The sequence below is a fragment of the Corylus avellana genome, chromosome ca4, assembly GCF_901000735.1.
Source record: "Corylus avellana chromosome ca4, CavTom2PMs-1.0".
Classification (NCBI taxonomy): domain Eukaryota; kingdom Viridiplantae; phylum Streptophyta; class Magnoliopsida; order Fagales; family Betulaceae; genus Corylus; species Corylus avellana.
The window spans coordinates 32,483,608-32,489,114 of NC_081544.1; positions in this window are offsets into that span (position 1 = coordinate 32,483,608).

Sequence of the window (5,507 nt, forward strand, 5' to 3'; positions counted from 1 at the left end):
TTTTGATCTTCCTCTAGTCAAATACATGAATATTATACGTTGTGACCTGTTGTTTGTTCCATTTACAATATGTATAGCTTTTGAAGCTTTTGAGTTAGAAAAATACATTAAATTTGGGACACAAGCGCAACATTTTCATTGTATCTTTTGTCAGCTATTTTGGAACAAAAGAGTCCAGACCAAAAGAGAAAACAGAAGCTCTGTTTTAGCACTTGAAACAGAGCATGCCAAATGTTTTAAATTTGAAATCAAAGCATTCATCAATAATGCAGCCCTCAGACATCCAAGGCAACGAACAACTATGCCAAATGAATATTCATTTTTTCTTTCTTTCTTTCTTTTTCCCCCCATTCAAAAAAAGTTATTGGCAGTCGCTCTCAGTTGTTTAATTTCTGCCTCTGGGTGCCCCCCCATGCATGTATTTTGTATTTTGTAGGGTCAAATGGTCGAAGACGAATCTAATCAATTCCCAATCTTTATTAGAAATTATTCAGATACCCCATATGACTCACCCTCGACATTTTGGGCTCCAAGTCCAACAATGGCCCACGATCGGATGTGGATCAGTTTTTTGCCTGAAAATCACATCTTATCCAGGAAGTTTTTGTATTCATGCTCTATTCCTTACATTCATCTGTTTGGATAAAGAGACAGAAACTTATCCATGAATATTCAGGAAAATTTTGGACCAGAAATTTTTATTTTATTTACTTTTTATTTAGGAAAAACTGAATTTATACCAAATGTCAAAGGTCTTATAGAGTTTTCTAGTTCCTTTTTTTTTCTTTTTTTTTTCCTTCTATTTCTTAATAATTTATTTACCAGAAAACGAATATATTATCTTTTATATTCGATATTATGTTTGTTACATTTATAACTCAAACTCTTAATTTTGAACACTAGTAGAATATTATATTGTTAAATTATGATTGCAATATACTTTAAATGGTAGTTCAACTGTCTATGAAAATTACTAATTCGAATCTTCCTCTATCTTTTTGCGATCATATAAAAAAAAAATAGTACAATCTATTTGCACTTACATTTTTAAAATACGACTCATTGCAATTCGCTTTCCCAAATTGTTACTTTGTTATGAGCAAACAAAAAATATATATATCTAAGAGATATTGGTATCTAATATTTGTAGAGAAGCGAGTGTATGCACCCCCGTGGGGCGACTACGTGGCCCACATCTCTTTCAAGATAGGTGTAAAGTTGCATGAAAGGGGGTGACTTATGGATGCAAGAGGTGGCCTTGTCGTGAATGCATGCACGACCAACCCTCTGTTGTACGGAGTTTTTTAAACTGATGTGTTTCGTATATGTAATATTGTCTTTCAAGTAAAGTGCTTAATTAATGATTTTCAATTACATTTGGGAATCTTTCTAATTTACTACATCTAGAATGGGTATTTTGGTGAACCAACATTATTTTACATCAAACCAATAAGTCAAGGTAATTTTGACATTTGATATACCAAAATGGGGGCATTTTTAAAAAAATGAATGGACAACTGTCGCATGTGAGGCACATGATGCATTTTTATCCATATTTAATTCTCAGATCTGACTCACGTACCTACTAGTAATAAAGTGGTATTTCATAAGGAGTCGTAATTTAATATGTAAGTGCAAATAGGGTAGTAGTTTAAGGGGACATGGTATAATTAATCCTAATTTACTCTATTAGTAAATGTTGCATCTCAACTTACTTTTTGGAGAAAATTTGAATTTTAAGTTCTTGAGTTTTTCCCTTTTTTTTTTTTTTTTTAGCCATTATGTTCAAAATTGTTTTAAAATGCTGATTTGGCATTAAAATTCGATAATACCAACATTAGCATTTTTGCCCCATCAATTTAATTCTTAAAAAAGGAGATATATATATATATTTTTTTCCTAAAAAATGAGAGCCAGCTGAGCCACCCTTACATTCCTGCAAAGGAGGGGTTTGGCCTCAGTGGTGGAGCCACGGCAGCCCAAAGTTTTAAATTTTTTATTTTTTTATTTTGCTGTTTTCCTACCTAAGTTCCACGGCACCCCTTTTTTTTTTTTTTTTCTTTTCTACTTATGCAAGTTACAACTCGACACCCTCAAAAAAAAATTTAGCGGTACCCCCAATATTAATTGTCTAGTTCTGCCACTAGGTGGCTTGCTCAACCACTTCAAGGGTGGCACTCCTCCCTTGCATTGCATAGATCTGGGGTGGCTGATACATTCCTTTTTCTTTTCTTTTTTTTTTCTAAAAAAAAGGTTAAACTTCTAATAAAAAAATTATTTTTTTAAAAAAATTGATGTTGCAAAAATGTTGGTGTGGCATTAAAAGGCATTAATGTCACATAAGAAATCGTACAATATTACAGATGGAATGACTGAAACGAAAAATTGAAATATCTGAAGGACTTAAAAGTTGAATTTAAAATCTTAAAAAAATGAATTGAAACGCTGCGTTTATTTAATATCTCCCTGCAGTACTATACCATGAAATGAAACCATGCGGCCCAATTCCAGTTAATTCCGTTGTGAAGTTAGCCTCTGGTCCCAGAAATTTTAAAAAGAAAATTCAGACCAAGGAAATGGGATAGCTTGGCCCATGCCTGAGCAAATAGATGGGGCCCAAATTAATTGTTGATAAGGTTAGATTAGACGTGACGACGCTCTCCTGGCCCATTTACCCCATGGCTCCATTTCTGGGTTTTACGGTACCCCTCTTCCTTGGCGCTCTCTCTCTCTCTCTCTCTCTCTCTCTATATATATATATATATATAGAATTGGGTCCTAATAATAAATTCCAATTCAATTTTGAATAATTCTCATAGTTTTTTTTAGCTTTTTATGTTTACGAAAATTGTCAAATTTTGAACAAATTTACAATTTATTATACCATTTATATACGGCTCACTTACCTTGAACTAGTAAAGGGTTTTTTTTTTTTTTTTTGAAGGAAGCTTAAGGGCACCATAATAACATGTGACACATGGGGTTGCGGCCCTGGCTCCATTTTAGTTCTAGCTTCAAAGCCAATAAGAAAAAAAGAAAAGAAAAGAAAGGAGATTTGCAGTGGAGAAAAAGTACACTAACACGAGCTTTCAACTTTGTTCTGTCATGGAGTGGTGGTTGGGGTCCCATGGAGCTTTGTAAGTAAATCATTTACAAGACAGTACATGAACTTCAGTTAAAAGCTCAATCAAAACCATCTTGCTATTTCAATGATATACATATATATTTACATTTTCTCTTTCTCAAATAGAATCTGACAAAAAATGATGAAGTTTCCCTGTAAAAGTAAGTAATCGTCCATTACAGCTAATCTTCTCTTACCCTTGTGAGCTTGATAGGCCTACTCCTATATACCCTATATAGTATCTTAAAATTGTATTTTCTCTCTTGATCGATCACCATCCTCTTTGGACAGGATTTTTTTGTGTACGATCAAGTGGGCCACGAGGGAGGTGCATATATTGATATATATCCTCCTGCTCATAGCTAGAGACCTTCCCCGAAGTTTCTGATCAATATATATGTATAAATTATAATACTTATAAATTGCTTAGTAAATCCACCAGTTTAGTCACTCCTCATGTTGTAAGTACATAGAATGATGAGTAGCAAAATAAAGACACTTTGGAGGCTGTGACAATTCAAGAGTGACCCCAAAAAAATAAGTAACAAAAAACTGTTGCCCCCTTTAATTTTTTTCTTTCTTTCCTAGTGGGAGGAACCTAGCTTGGACAATGGACCCTCTTCATCTCAGCACAGAAAATGATCATGAATAAAGCAAAGATATTTGGAGATCAAACGGTTGGGATGAAAGCCCAGCTGCATGACTGACATATCCCATGCTTGGTGTTAATATATTCCTATGCTTTGCTCATCTCATTAGTAGTCGTCAATAATATTCCTAGACTGAGAGACTCGGGCAGAGAAAAAGAAAAGGAGAAAAATGGACCAACCCTCAGGCGCCTCAGGTCATGAAAAAGGAACTAAGCTGGGGTTACACTGCTTCATTGAGACTTTTGACTATCTTGCTGTAATTCCCATCTTTTTTTCTGTCATTTATTTATTTGGTTTCCTCAGAAAAAGCAGAATGACAGGGAAGTGTGACTTTCGGGGGAAGGATATATCACAAAGAGGAAGAGGTGGTGTCAAGTCACAAGGCAGAGCTAGGGATCACTAGTACTCCTGCATGCCCGCCCAGTTCGATCTGTAAACATATCTTTATTGAAAGATGCTAAAGAGATAGACCCGCCATTTAATTAGTAATATAATTGACAGAATGTGATACAACCTGAGAGCTCTCTTTGCCACTTTGCAGGCTATGAGACCCCCCACCCTTAATTCCATAAATATTAATATCAACTTTCTAAATATCAATGTAACAGTATGCTCTCAATACATCAACTCTTTGCATATATAAATTCTATCTTGATCAATTTGCCATTCGTGAAAAATTCTTTACCATTTCGCAAGGGCACCATTTTGGCACCACCATATCGAGTTCGAATCGTCCATTCTTCGAATATATATAATTTGTTAATTTCGTGTTGAATTTATGTTAGCTTTTAGTAGTCGCGTAAAAAAACACGTAAACCCTACTGATCTCAAGTAGAATTCACTAATTAATTAGTGCACTTTCTTTGTTAGACTGTCTATCGGATACTTTAAGACCATTTTAATATCAATCGAGAAAACCCAATCCATTGTGTTAGCGGGAAATTCAAGTAGTGGCATGCCGTGTCCCATTTGAGCACATCTTTAATTACACATTCTTTCTTCGCTAATAGGGCTCCAGTCTTACGGGGCCTGCAATTTAAACTTTTTTTTTTTTTTAATAAAAAAAAACACTTAATTGCTCCTACGGTCCTACCTAGTACTTATATATATATATATATATATATATATATATATATATATAGCCTTCGATCATGTTCAGAGGTGGCCCACACGCGCCAACACATCACTATCAACACCAAACCAATGTTTGTAATCTAAGAAGAATGGTCAGAAAACCTCATTTAAAATTTTAAATACCATAAACAAAGCACAGCCGAATACACTATATTATCCCATATCAAATGCTCCATTTATGGGTGAAACATTTGGGTGCAAGGATATTGATCATAATAGGTCAAATGTAATTTTTGACCGACCATACAATCAGTGTCCCTATTGCAATGTAGTTATGGTACAAAGAAGTTCCATATGGTATGTTTGAGTAATGATGAAAATAAAAATAGAACTTTTTATTAAGAGTTGATGATGATCAACATGGGAATCTTGTAATCTAAAAAGGGACACAGCAATAAGAACCAAACTATGGGAATATAAGGAGCTAGCAGGGCATAGGATTCCCAAAACCTTTTTCTTTAACAAGAGCGTGCTTTGTAGAAAAGATAGGGAGAGAAAGTGAGTGAAGCAAAAATCCACAACCCCCCCCCCCTTAAAAAGATGGCTCTCATATCCAAAATGGGGTGCCCACACGTATGTAGGAATCCCAAGCAAGAGAG